Below are 21,925 nucleotides of genomic sequence, written 5' to 3' on the forward strand. Positions count from 1 at the left end.
CTTCCATATGAGTGGAAAATCCAACCTGCAATTTAAACAGTGGGAGGGCCTTCTCTTGGACCGAGCTGACAAATCAACCCCTCGGCAGCCATTAAGTGGAGTGAACAAAGAAACTGATATAATTTCATTTTCTCATGCAGACTTTTACGGGAAACTAGCAGAGGAGAGTTCTTTCAAGTACAAATCATGGCCTGTCACCTTGATCATTTTGATCTATGCTATAACAGTTCACAGTCCAAGGATATGAGGAAAAAAAACTCAATGTTAATGCCTTAAGCAGAGGCCTAGCAATGAAATGAACAAATCCATTTGACATATTTGTAGAGGGCTTTTTAGAGCTTTCAGCATATAGAGCCTCAGGGGAGCGCAAAATGTGCTCGACTGTGCATTTTAAAAAGTTCTCATTTTGGAATAGACACATCAGTCTCATGTGGCTCTGTCAGATAAATTGACTGTATGGTGGACTGGAATCTATCCGTATGGATTCAGACACATTCATTTCTTCAGAGTAAAAGGTTTTCCCTGATCTTCAGTCAACGGAGAGAATAAGCGTCCTTCTCCAAGTGACCATAGCTGCATCAAATCAAGACGGACTGCCTCAATAACTCAGATTCATCTTATGACACCCTCCGCAGTGACCAGAGCTGGCACCATTTAGACATGACTGCGGAGGAAGCATCGTGCTAATAGGACAGCAGAGTTCACATTTCACTCTTAAAATACAAAACACAGCTTAGTGAAGCAGACAGAGATGCGTCCGGCCAGCCGCTGGCAGATGGAGGACTCAGCTTCATCATTCATCTGTGCTCTGATCTGGCCTGTCAGTACATTCCTCTGTTGAGAAACACACGCAACTGCTTTCTAAGAAGATAAATAAGATAGATAGATAAGAAAGATTAGATAAATCAATTGATAAGATAGATAAAGAGATAAGATAAATGAGACGGACAGACAGAGATATAGAAATGTTGAATGTGAACTCCAAACAACATTTCAACCACCACAGTGGAGCAATTAACATGCCATCTGCTATCAAAGAGCTGCAAACTGTGGAGGAGCGTACTTATGAGTTTAATATTGAGCATCGCCAGGCACACAGGTATCAACTTTCAGAGTGGAGTGACCACGATGTCGCTGCCCTGCAAAGAAGCACGTCTGTAAAGAATGGGTTCACAATCAGGAAGCAAGAAGCAGTGCAGCTCTGGTCATCGTAGTTCTGGTCAGCAAAGCTCTGGTCAGCGTTCTGTCAGAAAACAGAAGTTGTAGCACAAAACTTCTAGTGGGAAACTCCGAAACTACGTAATATTAGTTCGGTGTGATGTGCATATAATTCTTTTGTGGGAATTTTCTTTGAAATAAAGTTCATGCGTGGATATTGCTTTATATGTTTTGATTGCATTATCATTCAAAACTTCTGCAATCCAAAGGGTTGCAGATGTTTAAAAAATAAGTGCCACAATATAGATATGTTTACATGTATGGCAAAATAACTAATATGTAGTATGTTTGGACCAGCAATCAGTTTCTGTAAGGCAAAATAAAATATCTGTGCTTGGTCCATCACAATTACAACTTTCAGGTTCTCCATTGCTGAGTGTCGCTGCTAACATAATTGAAGAGCCAACCACAGCTTCTGTGCGCTGACAGCCCACCATGTTCCCCTTTATATTCGCACCCTTAACAGTGAGGAAATGCTCCAAACTGGGCTAGAACGGAAAAAGACATTAAACGGTCAGCGTGAGACTTGACAAATGGAGAAGCGGCTCAAGTGTAAGAGATAGAGTCATATATTTCACAGAAGCACTGATCTTTTCAGGACATGTTTCTCCCAGTGGCACTCTTCTCTGGAAGATATTTTTAAACCCCAGTTTTACGGGAACAAAAGCCCCTCCATTTCCCTGAGCTGCAGTAATTATGACAACAAGGAGAATAAACCATGTGATTGTGTTGATAGATTCAAGGTATAGTATTACCTTTTAGGGGTGTCAAGGAGTCCTCCTTGAGGCGCTATCTAATTGCAGCTTGTGCAGAATTCAATCATGAGAGCATGTTGGAGGGATTTTCTTATCGTTTGCCTGCCTACACCAGCAGCTACGGCCTTGTTCAAGGCAGTCAGTGCACACAGGTGGAGGAAAACATTCAGCAACTTGAAGGAGTTAGGCAGCACTTTGTTACTAACGAGAAAACTCAGAAAATTCCTCTGCCATTATTTTTATTTTGTTTAAATATTTCACACAAGGATGGGCATACACAGTGGCACAGTGTGCTCATTGATTACATTGAAATATCTTCAATATCTCAGTCAGGATGAACATAGGTTCTAAATCGACTATTCTTTAAATATCTCAGGGTTGACCTCCAGCAGTATAAAATACTACTAAGAAAAGCCTTACCTAATGAAACTAAGTTATGAGGATTTCAGTCAGCATGCACTTCCTTTTATGCAGCCACTGGCACAGTTGATAAGTATCCAGCCCATGAAGGCTATAGTCCTGAAGCACCCTATCATCTTCAAAGTTTCCTGAAGTGTCTGGCATTGACCATTTATACTATACAATACCCATTTATACTATTGCATTGCTGTAAATCAGACATGATGGGCCGCGTTTTCAGGGGCAAACAACAGGACTTACTCCCCTCCTTGACTATTTCCCTGAGATGATTTGCACCATCACTCATATTGAAAATGACCCAGAAAGTTGAGCGACAGCTGCAAAGATGAAAGGCATCTAAAGAAAGGTTGTGGTTGCTTCACATTGGCAGTGAATGCACTATTAGTGTAATGGCACTCCAAATATCAACACTAGTCTTTCATATCAGTCACTCCAAGGATAAAGCACTACAGAAGGGGAAAATAGTAAACTCTACAGTAGATATGGGCAGGTTTTATTGACAGATTCAATATTGTTCCAGTATAAATTTTGTTGGCTCACTAATGGTATTTTAAAAATGTAATGCCTGAAACTGAATTTCCACCCGCTGGCATTTAAAACAGACTGAAGAGTAGTGATATGTTCCCAAGGGACACAGCTACCAGCTATTACGTGTTTAAAACCCCAGAGAGCGACTTATTCATGCTGAAGCACCTTCAGGCGTCTGCCGTTATTCTGGTACAGCTCCACAGTTCTTGCTCAGGCTAGAAATTCTCACTCAGGTATATGAATATTCCATAAGTTGTGTAAGTTTTGAATTTGTGTGTTTGTGTCTAGCAATGGGGACGCAAAGTGATTTTACAGGGGATTACCTTTAAACCCATGACGTCCCCCCGTCTTTTGGCTGTGAATCCCCCAGGGGTGTCAACAGGAAGTTATGCAGCCATGGTTTAAAGGTCATAAACAAGTCTTTACTGCTTTTTTGTGCTTATGAACAAAATCATGGGCTTTTAATAGAGAAACCTTAATTTTAATTGAAAAACTGAAGTGAGATCATCTGTTTGAAGAGATTGGGCACTGTGCATCACTAGTGCACAGTGATGAAGTTGGTAGTACTGTTGCCTTGTGGTGAGAAGGTGCTGGGTTTGGGATTTTAGAGACCATATTTCCAAAGATTGTGTGTTTTGGAGGTTTAGCAAGGGCAGTGTTTTTTGTTTGTGGTGCTCATCACCAAAGACAATCCATCCATTAACTTATAATTATTAGAAGGGTTTGATTACTGGATTTTTCATTGATCATTGATCATTGAAGGGTATGAATGAATTTCAACACACAACTTTTTCATAAAATGTAGATAAAAGGAAATAATACTCTGAATCTTGATGTTTTAAGACATGTCTATGTTGATTTATGTTGTATCACAAGCAAATTCAAATCTTAGGTTGAATAAAAATCATTTTAAATCTAATTTTGCTATGGGTATGAATAATTGTGGGCTTAATTGTAGAACATACAGAACAGTCCAGGATAGATAATGATGAATCTTGAAGTACGTAGAGCTTGTGTTAGAAGTCAATCAGCTTAACATAAGTTCTCAAGAAATGTTGTAATCACTCAATAATGTGCTCATTTAATTCATGTAAATATGTATGTATACATGTATGCAGGTATGGACATATGGATGGATGGATGTTCTTCCACTCCTGGAAAACTTGCGTTTGAATCATGTACCAGTTTTTGGTTCAACTATTTTTTTTTAGTTTGGTTGTGCTCCTGTAGTGCATTTTCTTAATAAAATGATCTTGGAAAATAAATTCCTTCTAAGCTGTTAAAGTCATTTTGGTATTTCTTGGAAGGGTTGTTAAAAGAGTCCCTTACAGTAAGTAACGAAACCCCGGCAGTGATGAAGGGTAATGTACCAGCGTGGTATAAATAAATTGTTCTTTGGATTTAACCTTTGCCAAGACTTTTTTTTTGTTCTTTCAAACACCACTAGTCCCAGCTGCCTTGTGTTGCCATGACAACCAGCAACCAGCCTCAGTTCAGTGCAGTGTTGTTTTAGTCTTGAGAGAAAACCACCCCCTTCCCAAAAAAGAGGAGGACAATAATAAAGGCTGTTCTCCAAAGCTGTGATGAGAAGACACAAATATGCAAATCATGTTGGCTGCGTGAGGCCTTCACTGCACCCATCAGTCACATCTCATGCTATTTCATTGTGCCGCTGAACACTGTGTGTACAATTAGATTGTGTATCTCGCAGAACGTATGAGGGCGTCAAGAGATTATCATTGGGAAATCTTTCAAATAAATCACCTTGGAGATAATTATATCACATCATTGCCATTAAGCCTCTGACATTTCCTTTATTCTTTAATGTGAGTATAATGAAATGCTAACATTAAATTCAGTGCACCTCTTCCCAGATGATAATGGACTAAATGGGTAATTATGATTTAACTGGATAGCTGGGAGCTCTCAGGGCTCAATGGTGACCTGCAGTTGACGATTGTTCTTGTAAACGGATATCCTACGCTCTGTGGCACGAGCTCCATTGAACTGTCATAGGGCTGTGGGGGTCTACAGACCGCCTAACCACCTTTAGCATTCTCCGAATCGATCATGTCGCAGCGTCCTGCAACAGAAATTCACCCAGCACAACTCCTCCAATTACTGCTGATGGCCCACATCTTCCCATCAGGGGTATGTGTTGGAGCCAGGAGCAGTCGAGGAGGAAAAGCAATAGAGTCGTTAGCCTGAAGTGGAAAGAGAGGCAGAGGGGGAAAGAAGGGATGTGTTGACAAGCATGCACAGCTGGTGAAACCTTTCCATGTCGAACTTTGCCAAGACGGATGTTGAACTTAGACCCGGCCATACATTATTAATATTAACCACTAACACAAGAATAAAGGAGCATTTACCCACCGAGTGACATTCTTGAATTAATCATAGAGTCATGCTGAAGAGGCATTGCTGAATTCTCTTTCATGGAAAACCTGGCAATTTTCTCTACCATGACAGATGTCCTTAGAATGAAGAAGGCCACCGGCTCAGCTCAGTTATCTTGGGCATTATCCGATGTGCCCTCAACATTTTAGAAGAGAATAGTTTATGTTTGATGGGTTCTCTATTCAGGTCGTCATGGCAAAGTTTACATCTTGTTAGTTTGTGGCATTAAAATTATTTAATTACGCTATCGGTGCGTAAAGTTTGTAGTGGAGTGAAGCACCCAATAAGAGTTCAGTTATACATTTAAAATACAACACCAGTTGTAATTGCAATAATTTCAGCAAGAAATCGTTGCAATTGACTGCTAGGCAGAATGCAATTTCAGCCATTAACTCTCATTATCAGCTTTCAGTCCAATGTCTGCACAGTAGGACTTCACACTTTTGTGTGTACAGCAAGTTGAAAGCAAGGGCAAATGTCTCTTTTCCCCTTATGAGGGACAAAAAGAGGCATTTTCAGGAGAAGACTTAAGCGCTATTATCTGAAGATCTCTGTCCCATAGGGAAGTAAATCTTTGACCATAGTCTCAAGTCTTTTGCAACCTTTTTAGGAGGCATTTTCCCCCTAGTACTGCCCCATCTATCCAACTTGCCAGCTCTTTTCATATGGTATAATCCTACCACCACTACCTTTTACCATGTAAATAGTATCATCAGGGTGATGTACAGAGTTAGTTTTCTCTTCTACACATAGAATTTACAAGCAAAGAATCCACCTTTGGTCTCAACTTTCTAAAGCACCTTGTTCCACATGACTGCTGTGTTTGGCTTGTTGAGAATGCAAATAACTAGTAACACTAAAACAATAGCTTTTCTCTATTGTGACTCCTCATTAATAGTTGCATACTGTGCTGCATAATTTTGTAAACTGTATCTTCCAGCTGAAGAGTGAAATGGGTACTGTCACTACAACATACTTGCAGCCGGGCTTATTTAATTTTTGATCTTCTTTCGCAAAGTAACTGTGGAAAATAATCTTTTGACAGTCAGTGCATAAAATTATTTAAAAAAAACCTGGTTAAAATAAGTGTGGAACAGGTCAACCGCTTTTTGAAAGAGTTAGAAGTAGGTGTGAAGTAAGTCAATACTTGTTCTCTATCCAGCCCTCTATTTTCAGACTTTGTCCACTCATCTGTCAATGTCAGATGAACAGACTGACATGGTCAGCCCACGGACAAGAAAAAAAAAAAAAAACACATACATGCACACCCCCACCACATCCTCCTGCACAGTGTGAACTTTTCAAAAAGTGTGTGAAAGTGGGCATGCACCCACGCACATGCTCTGGTGTGATTACGTGCTCGGTGTCTGGCCACAGAGCAGAACATGACAGAACAGTGGTTGAACAGTGTTACAGCCAGCTGCTGCTGTCTGAGGTTTCTCTGCTCGGAATACATCAGGCATTTCTGGGAGCACTGCGGATTTTAATGTCACAGGAAAATTTACACTCTGTGCAAATTTACTTCACAAATTACTGCCACTCCAAAATAACAAATAGACATCAGTCTATATTTCCTTTTAATCAGATAGATGTTAATGAGCCTTAAACACCATGCTGTTTATGATATACAGACATTTTGATTGGTAGGTTTTTGGATTTACAAACTGCTAACTCTTTGACAGAACTAATGATGTTTTATTTCGTCATAAAACACTCATTATTTCTTTGCACTACTGGTACCTTAAATAATGTAAGGAGAAAACATCAACCAAAGCAAAGCATAAGAGATTTTGGGTTTGTACATAACAGTGGCACAGCCTGACATCCTGAGCCTATTTTTGTTGTTTACTCCACCTTATAAAAGGATTATTCTTGTTGGAATGTGTCTCCATATTGGAAAAACCTGCAGGAAACTTTGTAATCCTTTCATTCTTGATATATACTCTCATTTGTATTCCCTGGTTTGTTCACACTCCATTTATTGCTGTTTTTCTTAGAAATATATTTCAGTTTTTTAATGCGTTTTTAGTTATCGTTTTTCCTTCATTTCAAAGTTTCCTCACTCTTATGTTCAAATTTAATAACCATTCAGGATCCACCCTGATAAAGCTGCAGCTGAGGGGGCGATGTAATAGAGATACTACACCAACCGTGTTTTGAACATGAAATAATATCATTGGTGATGGAGTGATATATTGCTCCCTGTCATGTAGGAGGAGCAGGTGTTTAGTGTTTTGATACCTTCCTCAGCGTCCCTTGAGCCGATAGTCGGTGTAGTACCTAATACATTTACGACAGCTGACATTGCAGAAATGTTCGTCTTTGTCTGTTCTTGTTGCCATACAGCATGATAAGTAAAACATTTTAGTTTACCCAAAACGATGACCTTGTAAGTTGTTTTTCCTCGCTCTGCCCTACAATCATTCCCCACATGATTTCTTCCTTTCCTGTGATTTGGAACAGCAGAGAATGCTTAAATCATGCTGCTCAGGTCGAGTATTCACAATTCAGCTGGACTCATACAAAGGCCATTCCCCTGTGGATTTGAAGGTAATTACTTTCCCCCTTGATGACAACCCCATTGAATTTAGATTAAACCAATAACAAATGTGGCATGCAGCGCTAGATGACATCCTGTCATTAGGCTGTTAATGTGCGCACCCCTTTTGGTTTTCCTCGCGTGGCATCAGCTGGTCCCCCTCTACATCCACAGTGGCTGCCCACAAGCGAGTGCAGCCAGCACAGTGGCAGATGAGACCCACAGAGGAAGTCTCATCAATAATGGAGAGTAGTAGCTGAGGGAGTCATGCAGAGGAATTGTGTTGGAGTGAGAGTGCATTGCAGCTGGTATGTTTGTGCCATTTCTCCCAAATGGACATTTTTATAATGAAGTTATCGCCAGAGGATACACATTACATTAAAGGCAAATATTGTTAGCTGATATGCTGCATAAATTGTCACATTGCTTTTTGACGACGTGCCTGGAAGGTTTTTAGGACATAATGGGCATTTTGATTAATGATTATCCTAAGATTACTTTAAGTCATGTATGTCAAAGGCTAAAAAGAATATTTACACATCCAGACATTTATAATAAGTATTTATAAATGTGTACTTGTTTTAAAATTGCAGTAAAGCAAAAAATAAATATCCCATCACTTTTCCTTTATTCCTCCGTCAGAGCCGTTAAGGACTGCCTTGTCGTATTTGGGATGTATGACCAAATGACAGATTACAGCAAATCTAAAACACAATCTATCTTGCATTCGTGGGTACCCGGATGCTACCAACATTCTTTCAGAAAGCTGTCTATCACTAATGCTCGTATCACATGCGAACTAAAATGTTTCCTGGCAATCTCCAAAAATTGTGTAGACATGAAAGAAATTTCTGCACCTCCACCATCATTTTCAGACTTAATGTGTAAGAAAAAATTATAGGAATTTTTATCAGTTTTTGGCAGAGTGAGAGGATGCAGGTGAGCCCAGTGCATCTCTGTGCAAGGGGCCAAATCATTGTGTGTGTGTATTGGTGAGGAGATTATGGACAGTTAGTATTAGATGCTTTAGGAGATTTGCTTTGAGGCTCTTCATCCAAAGCCAAACAGTCGATGCCTGGTCATATGATTGAAGGACATTCATATCTGCACACATCTTCCAGACCACCTGGGGACACCACTCACACTTCAGTCTAAAGATATTGGTAAACAGCCATGGAGAGCACGCCACACCTTTCTGCAGACAACCGCTTTACCTAGAGAATTGCCAGCCTGCGGCCATGACTTTATTTTAAACTTGGCTGGTGCTCCCAAGATCCTCCAAAGAGAACTCAACTGTGCTGTTACCACAATAATGAACCATCACAATCTTACCACTGAAGTTGAATGCTTAACATTTCTCACAAGTAATGCGGAGAACATTACATTCTTGACACAATCCAAGAACTCTTAAAGATCCATCCAAGTTCTGGTTGGTTGATATTGTCTTGGTGTGGTCTTAGTCTGGTGTGAACAAGACCTGAGGCAGTGTGTAACGTATGCAAAGTACTAACTCTCAGTGTTTATCTTCACTGACAGCTGTCCAGATACAAACACAGAAATCTGTCACACTCCACAGAGCTGACAATGACCCACTGGCTGTTATAGTATGGCAGCGTCTCCTCCCAGCTGCCATGCTGCTCATTCCATTTTTTTTTTCAATGCCTTCATTGTATGTGGAAGAGGAGGCCCATTCTTACTCACAACTCTCTTGCTCTCTCCGTCTCTCTCTTGTGCTCCTGTTTCTCCAGGGGCCGAGCCTGAGAATGTAAAACCGTAGGGAGATTTCGGATGTCACTCATGACGCGTCTTCCATTGAGTTTGACCATCTTGAGCTGCGAACATCTCTGCTCCGCATACAGCAGCGTCTACAGTCAAACTCGAGACAAAAGCTGGTGACAGTATCTGACGGCACAGGGGGACAGAAGAACACTGAAGGAGGGGCTCCTGCTTGTGAGTACTGTATTGTTCTCATTGTTGTTGTGGGGGGAACACATTTCCATACAAGCCACTGGGGCTATGCTTCTCATTTAATGATTTGTTTTTGCATACCAAAAATCAAAAGAGCGTATAACTCCAGAGAACAATGAAGTAAAGATATTGGTTTCTTTGGTGGAAGCAGTGAAAAATCCATCCAGAAATGTTTTCCCATTGTGTCAGGATAGTTTTATCTGTGTAAAGCTGTCAGAGCTGACCTTGACAATCATGCTTTTGTTCACGTTTTTCAACTGTCACACCATAGTTTCTTCTTTGCATTTCTAAAAAGAAGCTATATGGAAAACTCATAGTTTCAAAACAGGTGGTTAAAGGAACAGTGGTAACAATGATAGTATCTACACTCTTGGCATCTTTCTTCCCGTTGTTTTTGCTTGTTCACAGCTTTCTGTCCTGTTTGCTGTGCATTGGAAGTTACAATTTGCTCCAGAAATCTAGAGGAATTATTCTCTGATCACAGAGACAAAATGACCTCACAGATCCAATTGCTTCTCCTGTCTACAACGGCCTCCTCTGTTTTAATATTATTTGAGATTGATATGTATATGCATGTACCAAACAGAGAAGAGAGCAAAAATGGTGGGAGCTTGATCTGCTGATGTTAAAGCTGCAGATAATCTTAAGGCAGTGAGGCAGTAAATGATTAGATGGAGAGGTGTGTGAAGAAGAGGGGAAAAATAGATCGAGCTGTTAAATTGCTTTTAGGCTCATCGCTGCACTAAGGAGAAATACTGTGATTGTGTAACCGGACAGCCTGAGGTATGAAGAATCTAAAGTTTCAACCTCTTCCTGTACAGTTCAGAAAGTTTTGGCTGAAAAAAGGCATGTTGGCAAACACATCTATAGAATATTACATAAAACACAGTGCTGCGCTCAATATCCCACTACATAAACTGCTCAATAAAAATAGCCCAAGTTGAAATATTCTGCTAAACCATTTCTGGGATCCAGAGTATTTCTCTGTCAAATGTAATGTGAAAACACAAATTATGGCTTTGACTAATGTCTGTCTGGTTGACAATAATTCTACTAAAGAGTGAGTTGCATAGCATAATGCATAACCTGTAAGTATAACAAAATTGTACGGCATGAGATGTTGCAATATTTTAAAAAAAACACAATATTTCTCCTTCAACCCGTTAGTGTGATCCCTAGCTCTGAAAGATAGCAGTTTAGGCTTGACATACTGTTTGAGACTCTTATTTTGAATAAATACGTGAAGAAGTTCAAGAGTTGCTTGACCTTGTAAAAAGCAAGCAGAATATAGTGGCTTATATTTAAATATGTAAAGACTGAAAAAACATGCCTGGGAATGGCTTATGGATTAGCACAGTTGCACAACTGTGTGTATGGACTTTCATCTTCTACACTGAAGTCAGATAGCCAACCACTGTTACTATTGTTACAAATAATCTAAATAAGATGTCACCATGAACTCAGTGCCCAATAATGAAGATGTAGAGGTATGACTTCATCTATCCACACCCCAGGAAGGCACATGGTTGTCACTGGGACCATCTCCAGAGCAGTTACAAGTAATGCTGTCCATTGCCAGTTTTAGATCAAAAGTTGAAATAGATAGTTGAGACAACAGCAAACAACACAGAGCTGCAGTGTATCATATGGAACGAACATGAAGGACGGTCCGCAAGTTCATCTCCACTGTTTTAAAATGTCAGTGGTAACCTCAGCATTGTGGATGCCAGGTGAATAAAAATGGTAGTGTTATGTTCCCACAAGCTTCAATGCTGTCGATACATGAAGGACATATTGGCGGTGCAAAGTTTAAAAGAAGGGTGAGAAAGTCTGTTTTCTTGCAGGGAATCAACAAAGACATTGAGATGCTGATAAGCAAAGCAAATAGCCTATGGTGTTAGCTGATGTACCAATAGCACCATGGCTCAAAGTAAATACAGATGTAGGGAAAGACTAGTTTGGGATAATCAATACTCAAGCTAATTGAAATGGCTTTATTAGTAAGAATATCAGAACTACAGTTTGCCATGACACATGGCAAATCAATCTTTACCATGCATGGCATTCTACATACTGTGGTTTGCAAAAAAAAAGTGGGGGTTCAAATTCTTGAACCACTGTTAAACAAAGCTGCAGACATTGACTCTGGTCTATATATGGCTCAACTAAGCCTCAGCATCACCACTTTGACCTGCTGAGCTTTTGATGAGCAGGTAGATCTATACCACCCTGCCAAGTTACACAAAAACAAATCAATACCAACCAGGTTAAAATATAAGCTACAAACGCAGAAAGCAAGGCGAAGTACAGTAATTTTATTAAAAAACAAAAAAAGAAATCAGCCAAAATTCAACCATCCACTAACATGATGACACAGCCAGTGTCATTATGAGGATAATGATGGAAGACTAAAGTGACCATTCAGCAGGAACCAGCTCTATGTTAATTCAGGGTAAAAAAAAATAAACTGAGAATGGGAAGAACCTTATACATAATTGCTGTATTTATTGTAAACTCTAACAGAGACTGTTGATGAGCTAACAGAAAGTCACAAGTGACTCAGAGACCACCATGACAAATAAAAGAATGTCACACAGACGTGACCAGAGAGGGTTTTGTTGAGAAGATCCACCAGTAAAGTGGAAAGAAACTGAGATTGAACTTATAAGTACAAAAGATTCATCTGGAGTAGTGTGACAGTGTGTTGTTGATTTGTGTTAATATGTCCACATAGGCTCAGAGTTGGTTAAAAATTATTTTATACTGTGCTACATTACATATGCTTCATGTGAAATATGTCATCATCCATGTGAAAGGTTTCCCTTATTGATTTGTTGCTTTAAAGAAAAAGATGTGATGATTGAATAGTATATGCTTTATCCACCAGGTGGCAATAATAGTTCTGTGCGAGTGTGAAAGATACCATAAATAGATTGCACAAAAAACTGTTGTGCAGACATATGTGCAATGACATAAAAGTGTTTTATAATGTAAGACTTGTTCTTTCAAGCATGAACCACCAAGAGCAAAGCAGGTATACTGTACTTAGATGTGTATTTATAGCAGTCATGGGACTTTGCAAGCAGTCAGGGTCACCTTAAAAATATAGATTTTGTTGATCCTCGCTTTCCTCTCACTAAACTATGATGTTTATTGATTTGAGGAATCGAACATAAAAAGACTAGGCTTGTGGAGAGAATAACATGACAATTTGCAATAAGCATTTTACAGGTGTTTTTCATTTAATTATTGTAACAATATATTACTGACATATTATACACATAGAAAAATACACAATACAACAATAGGGGAATGCTGATGTCAAACTGTGTTTTAATTATAACCCCAAAGTTGGAGTTAGGACCTTGACAGGATTACAAATTCACAGGTTTGTGGTTTTAAAGGGTGTTTTTGACAAAATAAATAAAAAAAATTGCAATCTTTAAAATATTTATACTATATTGCAACAGAGAAAAAAATATGTAAAGAGATTTTTAAAAAAGCATATAAGCAGTTAATTCTGTTTATGTTGTTATTTGCCATTTTATTGCGATACTGCATGTGCAGTAGATCAATAGTCAGGATCAAAAGTCTCCAGAGGTTTTGGGGATTATAAGCTGAACATTTTTGTAATCATTGTTTTAAGTATATGACTTATACTTAAAACAATGGCTGCAATGGCCAAAGAATGATGGTCTTCACCACTTCTACTACTGTAATAGGTTTTAAATCAGACATTCATGACAGCTTCAGCTCTCTGCTAGTTTGTCCAGGATAAGTTAGAGATCTTTGCAATGGAGCTGGTCAAAAACAAAAACACAGCTACTTCTTGTTTGCTGATGTGCGTGTGTGCATGTGGGAGCGCGCTTGCAGTTGTGAATAATACATCCTGTTATCCAAGGGATGGAAAACTGTTTAGAGAAAGCAGCAGTGAAGTTCTTAAGTCACTTTACTGCAGAGGTTTGCAATATGTGTAGATTTTATTTTTATATGTTCTCGCACCAGAAAATAATTCAGGAGAGTCTAAAAGTAGTTAAATGCCAGCAGAAAATAAAATTGAGTAATGAAAAAAATCTACATACTAATATTTGTGAAACATATAATCAGAATAATAATTAAATAAAAAATAGTATGGTAGTTATATAATTATGATTGTAATTTTTAATGATTGTGCAGCCTGTGAATGCCAAAAAAAAATATTTACAGCTTGAGGGTGCAGATTTTTGTTGAATGATTCCTCTGCCTTAAATGTTCTCTTATGCAATATTAATGTGAAGAGCCAAACATGTTGAAGGCAAATCCCTTGTGTGCATCACACACATGAAAAGGGCAGTGTTCAATAATGCCTTCAGGATAATTTAGATTCCCTACTTTGACCTTTCAAAAAAAAAAAAAAGAACACACATACAGTATGTTATGTAATGATTTATAAAGTACCACCAACCTCTGCCAATAAATATGAGTTGCATTCACACAGATTAACCAACATGGCAGCTCCTCATCACAGATTTATAGATGGCCTTGATTGCTGTCAGGGTGAAATTAACTCATACCAACTGCAAAGGGGTGTTAAAAAGATGCCTGAATAAAATACACATCCCCTCTCACTGACTAACACCAACACTCTACACCCCCTAACCACACATTTTTGTACGTTGTATTGACAGCCATTCATTTCAACAACTGCATCTATGACTTGGAGTGACGCTTACCTTCACCCTACCCATTAGTCGTACATTTCTTACCAAAATTCCCACCGTATCTCTAAACCTGACCAGTAGAACTCAGAAGAGTTAAAAAAACGTGAGGACCAGGAAAATGTTCTCACTTCTCAAAAATGACCTCCTTTTGTTGGCTAAACATGTTTTCCAGTTCTCTGTAGTATGTACAAATCCACGCACGCGTACACGCAAATCAGACTGGTCTGTTCCTCCTGGCTGTCTCTGTGGAGCTGTCACACATGCTGCGTCTTGGAGCACCAGGAGCCTGAGGTTGACTTGAATTAAACTGAGAGGATGTCCTTTACTGATCTGCAGAGCCACAGAGACACATCCTCCCCCAGAGAGAGCTGGTCAAAAACACACCGGCTGCGAGAGAGTAGGGAGGAAGCAAGGACTAGGAAAAAAGAGAGCAGGTTGAATACAGGGGGCTGGAGAAGAGGAGGAAGTTAATAAAAAGAGAGGGATTGAGAGATTGCCTGTGAGAGAAGTAAGAGGATTCCAGAGTTAGAGAAAGGGAAGGAAGATGAAACTGCATGTGGGAGTATGGTGGCGTGTGCACGCGGGGGTGTGTGTGCACATTTGTCAGAAAAAGACACAGAAGCTCAGCCCACCCGATCCTACAGGGGCATCTTTTTTTTTTTTTTTCTGGGCGGAATATTTAAATAGTCAAATCCTACTTGATTCAATATGTTCAGCTATTTGTTTGTTGTTTCTTTTTATGCATTAGCAAGATAAATCACTGAATAAGATAACATTTCTGTCTTATTTGTGTGATTTGAAAGGTAATTTAATCAAAATAACTACTGGCATTTGTTAATGCACTGACATTTAGCTAATTAGCACCTACAACCAATCTATTATTTAGATATCGAGGAAGGTTTGAGCTCATGTATGGATAAAAAAACAGCACCTTCTTGACTTTATGATGAGACACTTTTTGGCAAACAGTTTTACATTACAATAAACATTTAGCTTTTAAGATACTAAATGTGAAGCAGCACCATCTTCAAAAAAGAAAAACAATACTTTTAAGACTATATCACAAAAGATTACAAATAAGGTTGGAAATAGAAATGATTGCAGAAAATTCTAATATAAGACAGAACATATATCCAGGCCTCTCTTTTTTATCCGGGTGTCCTGGGTTGCTGCCTTGCCCTGGATGATAAATCTACTAGAGAGCAGGAATTTTGCAGAACAAGAAACTGCAACACAAGATATTACGGGAAAAAATCCCCAGTTATCCACAAAGCACCCACATTCTTTCTGCTTATTCCTGTACAACAGGAGATCACTGTAGTTCCTGCTTTAATTTCAGCTGTCTGAGACTGTTACTCGTAATACCTTGCGGCATTCTTTCAGCCTTCAGTGGCAAAAAGCTCTTTGTTTTGCAATGACACAACCCTACTACTATGCAGACATTTTAGAGCCTGTGTCTCTCAGGTTCAGTTTTAAGACATTAGCTGATGAATCATCCAAAGATTAATGATCCATTTCCAAGAATGACATAATAACTGTGCATGACTGTTCACTTGGAGGGAAAATGAGCAGTTCAAAGATAATGAAAAACACATTTGACTTTTATTGTTTTTTTTTTTTTTTACAAAGCTCCTAAATGCATCAATATTTGCTTGGCTTTACCACCTACACTGCAATTACATTTGTGCCCTCGGCAGTTTTTTTTTTTTTTTTGCAGTATTAATTCATTCAAATAAAGTAAGTATATGAACGGCAATCTAAAAATGTGTTATGGAAAAATGGAAATGCTCTGTGAATAAATATGCTCTTCAGGAAATCTTTGTCATTTCCACATGGCTGTCAAAAGAGAAACTTTGAAAAAAATGAAAATTACTGCAACAACTCCGAGTTGATCTGAACATTTTTATTTTACATCAGAGAAAAATGTTTTCCCATATAAGGATGATTTTTTTTAAAGTCGTAAATAGTAAAAGGTGGGCAATGATGCAACTGGCTGTTATTAGAATAAAAGTCTTTTTATATTTATCTCTCTTAATGAATTAATTATTCAGTGATCAGGTCACAGATTTTGGGGTGTCAAAAGATAAGAGTTGGATGGAACAAATTTGGTGACAAAAAACATATGACCAATTTTGTAGGAGATATTAGGGCCCAAATGACTACAAAAAACATTACTTTAAAAATCTAGCAATTGAACATCTCCATTATGCCTGTGGCAACAACAGAAATAAAAGACTCAACATTATATATATTTTTAGATTAATCAACAGAAGCCAGGTGACTAATGATGCATCACTGCATGGTACCAGCTAGGTAACTATAAATATTTCTGCCAGACCTTCAGGTCCAAGGGAACTGCAGAAGTCAATGTTACATTTTCTGATAAAATACCATGCAGCTACCAGGTCAGTCACAACAAATATGAAACGTGCTCACACGCACAGTCTAACCAGGGAACCCTTGGGGCTTTAAAAGAGCTTAAATCACCCAGATATCCATCAGACCACATTAGTGTTTCAGATACACGTATTATCACACAAACAATGGGAGGCATGGTTATTAACAAGGTGAATGTCTGTAAGGACAGTCCATTGTAACAATGCATTTGAAAGTAAAATTAGATATGTCAAAATTATTTTATCTTGGCCACTGATACGCCTCAAGGACACCCTTCAAGGGTAACATTAAGTGCACTGCAAGACAGCAGTGTCTCAACATATTATAGCAATACTGAAATGTACAACTCAAATTTGGTATTGTAGAAAATATTCAATAATAATTTTGACAAAGGACAAAAATTAATAATTGAGGGCGTGGAATTGTAATAAACTAGGTTAGACTAAAAGCTCATTAATGCTCAAAACCATAAAAGCAAATGCAGACAAATACAGTTTTTTGTCTACCTTTTGTCTATCTGCCTGAGAGTCAGAAACAGGTTAATCGCAGTACAGTATCACTGAGTGGATCTGTGGTTCATTGCAAAAACACAATCTACTGATTCAGAGTGTTATCTATTTCAGAGGGAAACAGGCACACAGTCAAAGACACTAAAGAGGTTCTGAATAGCTGCATTTCAATTGACCATAAAATTGCACAACTTGAAATTACAAAAATAAATTTGCTCAATGAAAACTCACCAATTAAAAAAATTTTTTTAAAAATAAAGTGGTTTCTCAGCTTCATTGAAATTTGTGTATTGTCCAAAACTGTAATGGAAAGTTTTGTTTTGTCACTCGAGTAAGGTCAGTTTGTCAACAGCAGCAACCCGCTGCTTAATTCTATAGACTTATTTAGTAAAGATAAGTCTATATTATATATATTTTTTAATTAAAAACAGTTTGAGATTAATCTAACCGTCTCCTTGAAATAGGTCCAAATAATTTTTTACCTATTTAATTTTAGGTTCAAAATTAAATACCCAGAAGCATAAAGCCACAGTAAACATGCCATTTGTTTCCTAAGTGGTACTGCTGCCCCATGGGTACAATTACAGCAACTTTAAAGAAGTTCCTAAAGTATCGATACCATCCATACCAGATTTTGCTTTGCTGTTCTCCTGTCAGACTTTATACATAATAATACAAGAAAGCAAACGCACAACTGAGCGACGTACACAGATCACAGTACAGTATCACAAATGGCATGACCTTCCATGACAAAGCAAAACCAACAAAGAATGTCACTCTGCAAGATTTCTACAGTTGATAGAGAACTCCCCCACATCGAAAGTAATAATCATTTATTATAAAACACCAACTTCATGTGAACTTTGCAAGTGTCCTTCAGTTCCCTTTAATGCCTCAACTCAGAAAGACGATTAAATCTTTCTGTGTCTGACTGAAAAGGAATGAGCTGATAATAAATAGGGAGTCAGTGAGGTTTCTCCTTCATGCTCAACCATTGTGAAATAAAAAGAGACAAATACTTCAATAAATCTTGAAGTAAATGAATAAATCTGGGAATAGATAAGTAATTTGTAAAATTGGGATCAACAATATACTTTCCCATTAAAAGTATTTTATAATATTCATTTTGTTTTTTATTTCATGGGTATATGTATATTTGTTTGATATAAATATGTGTATTTATATGATTATAAATACACATATTTATAAATATATGTAATAAGTATAATAACAATATACTTATTGTTAATATGTATATTATTAATCTACTTAAATATAGCATATTATTAAATACTTAATATTTATTTAGTTTTGAATTAACTGGTTCTCCATACAAATAAGCTTGATGCTATAAAATGATTATTTAAACCCAAAGTTTGAGATTAAGAAAGCCTTCCTAATGTTTTAGATTTAGAATTAAACACCTCAGAAGGCAAACATAAACGTCGTAATCTATAAAGTAGTCAAACCCAGATGAGAATATTATGCTTCTCTTAGATTCTTTTAGGTTGTGGTTTAAAAAAAAACTTCATTTCTTGTGAAATGGCATGGAGGACAGAAACTTCCAAAATTGGCAATAACTGCTTGACAAAGTAATTAATATGCCAAGTAGTGCATCCAAAAAAATAAAAGATTAAGAATTTTTTCCAACTTATTGGTTTCTATATAAATTTTAAACAGTATTAATTTAACATTATCACAACGACTTAATTTCCCATTTTATTTCCAATCTTAAGTTTTTTCATTTTAATTTTATATTTTTTGCACAATCTTTTGAGATGATTAAAGTCTACTTTATGTTTTAGGCTTACATATTATTTTAAAGGCTTTAAAATAATTTACAGACTAGTCAAACCCAGACAGAAAATTTACTTTTAGAAATTTAAAAGTTTACATTCTAATAATACACCACAGGTTAATGGCTTTAAAAGATTTATATTTACATATTTATTTGTAGCAAATACACATCTGTAGTTTTTCTTGCAAGGTTCTGCGGGAACTATAGAAGTGAGAACTCCTTATAGTTTTCTTACAGTCTCTGTGCCTTGTGATGAAGTTGAGTGCTCAGCTTTATTTTTCAGTGTGCAAGGAGTCTTTATTAGCCTAGAACCAGTGGAGGTTCTTTGTTAAATCAGACTCCTATCTTGAATGCTTCCAGGTCAATCAGTGGCCCCTTTCTGTCTGGTGCTGCACCCCTGTTGGGATCAATCACTGTCATTTTAAAGGTGTACTTGAAATATCGATGCTTAAGTATATGATTTTGTCTTGCTGTTCTCATGCCAGCATCTGCATAGTGAGAGCGACTTACGAAACAACTGAGTGACATAAAGAGGAGTTCTGTTATTTTATCACAGAACAGAATCAAAGACAGTCAGGCTTCATTGCAAAAACAAAACAAATATTTCTACAGTCCAAGGTTTTCAACCAAGGACAGGTTTTCTTGGAAGACAAGAATACTCCCCAGCAAAATAATAGTAGCTTTACTACAGCACACTGACTTCATCTGAATTGAACAGGTACCATTCCATTTGGTTGCGCAGGTGGTTAGCACGCCCCACATTTGGAGGCCTTAGACCCGCGGACATCGCGGGTTCGACTCCCGGTCCCGACGACCTTCAAAAATGGCGCCTGCAGCTGGTTGTCTGCAGACGCAGCTCCCGTCATGTGTGTGTTAATCTGTGTAACTGCGAAATAATTTCCCTGCTGGGATGAATAAAGTAATTCTTCTTCTTCTTCTTCATTCATGTCCGAATGGGCCTTCAGTTCTCCGTACTGCTCCAGCTCATAACGGCATTAAAACAATCTGTGTCCATCTGAATTGAAAAGAGGGGATAATCAATAGGGAGTCTTTGAAGATCCTTCTTCATGCTTAACCTGAGGTTATTCTATAATGCTGCAGCATTAAGAAGAAGAAGGTTTATGTTTTGCAAACTCTCAGCAAATTAAGCATGAGGAGCATAAGAAAGAGAACACACTCAAAACCATATTAGCAATCTGCTGTGGACATTTTAAAACAGTAATAGTTCGTTTGAAAGCAAAGTATGAGTCCAAGATTTGTCACAAAGACTGTAATATACATATGTTTAGTAATAGCAGATCAAGAGCTTTCCAAATTCCAAATGTTTACATATCATCCAGCCATCCAGGCTGGAATTAATTTTACAGGACAAGTGTCACATATTCAAAAGGGTCTGAATGAGATCTTGTGACAAAAAAATCTCCTAAAAATAAATTGTCACAATATTTCTAATCAAATATAAATCCTAATTTATTTATCTTAAAACGATTTCTAAGTATGTGGAGTAAATTTTTATTCCCTTTTTGCTTTAGGCTTTTTTGCCAGAGGATCAAAGAAAGTTATTTGGTTTCTTTTTGCTTAATTCTAAGTGTAAATGATGAATCAGTTGTAGTAATGGATACCATTTGTTAGCTTTGCAAAATATTTTATTTTTCTTACATTTTCTGGTGTTATAATGTTAAATGTAATGATTGTGATTCAAACAAATGTTTGAGATATGTTAAATCAATTTTCAGCTGAGTGCTCAAGTTCATTTTCAGCATAAAAAGAGTCTTTGTTAGCCTAGAATCTTCTGACCTTCCTTCTTAAAGCAGGACCCTGCTCTCTTCTTTTACTCCAATTTTGAGGAAGTTCCATAAATACTGAAACTAGGGTATATGATTTTATTTTCCTGTGCTCACGCAAGCCTCTGCATTGACTGAATGACCAAACACACATCGAGCAATTCCTTTAATTCTGCAACCAAGCTTTATTGCAAAAACAAAATCAAAGACTCTTCAAGACATCTATAGCTGGTAGTTATGGGGGAAGATAAGAACACATCTATGGAATTCTATAGTAATTATTGGCAGGACACTGCCTCTTCATTTGAACTCTACAGGAGTAATGTACTGCTGCATCTCAGAACGACAATAAAATCTCTCGCTGCCTGAAATCAGCGGAGATAATTAGTAGTTAGTCTATGAAGATTCTTCATGTTCAACTTGAGGTTATTCCATAATGCAGTAGAATTAAAGAGATAAAGGTTAATTTTTTTTTCACATTTCTCATGAGGACAGTGAAGGAAAAATCTTACTGAAATTTGCATTAGCAATCTGTTCTGTACATTTTTAAATCAGCATATATCAGTTCTCTTGAAACTATCTGGCTACATTGATGGCTTTGTTCCAAACTTTGTGCCACAGTTTGGAACAAATACATGTAAAAGATAAGTAAACATTTCATAAGTTGAAATAACAGAGAGAAATAACAATTGATTAACATGAAATCTATGATGGTCTGAAGGCAGATGTGGATGTCATTCAAATAATAAATCATCCCAGGCACATTGACTAAATGCAGCTCTGCTAAAACTGTATTGTGATCATATTCCATGCATTACCTCCCCAAGCTTTATTGTCTCCATCCCTTCACATCCCCAAGCCTTCACAGCTCTGCAAGCTACAGTGGGGTTCCTTTATCCTACAGGCTATTGA

General features: G+C 37.7%; 1 protein-coding gene and 1 long non-coding RNA gene across 7 annotated transcripts in view; one reads left to right on the plus strand and one right to left on the minus strand.

The window, feature by feature from the left end:
• b3gat1a (beta-1,3-glucuronyltransferase 1 (glucuronosyltransferase P) a) overlaps window positions 1-21,925 on the plus strand; it is a 90,304-nt gene that overhangs the window by 32,334 nt on the left and 36,045 nt on the right. For 5 of the 6 annotated variants that reach the window (XM_028045394.1, XM_028045392.1, XM_028045390.1 and 2 more), the window contains one exon: window positions 9,606-9,807. The exons of the other annotated variant lie outside the window; for it this stretch is intronic. The gene's annotated coding sequence lies outside the window, so the exon portion shown is untranslated. The remainder of the gene's footprint in view (window positions 1-9,605; window positions 9,808-21,925) is intronic. 6 annotated transcript variants of the gene reach the window in all.
• The window catches only part of LOC114161812 (uncharacterized), an 81,873-nt gene that overhangs the window by 29,027 nt on the left and 30,921 nt on the right, over window positions 1-21,925 (minus strand). The window lies entirely within an intron of this gene.

The sequence above is a fragment of the Xiphophorus couchianus genome, chromosome 18 (genome assembly GCF_001444195.1).
Source record: "Xiphophorus couchianus chromosome 18, X_couchianus-1.0, whole genome shotgun sequence".
NCBI lineage: Eukaryota > Metazoa > Chordata > Actinopteri > Cyprinodontiformes > Poeciliidae > Xiphophorus > Xiphophorus couchianus.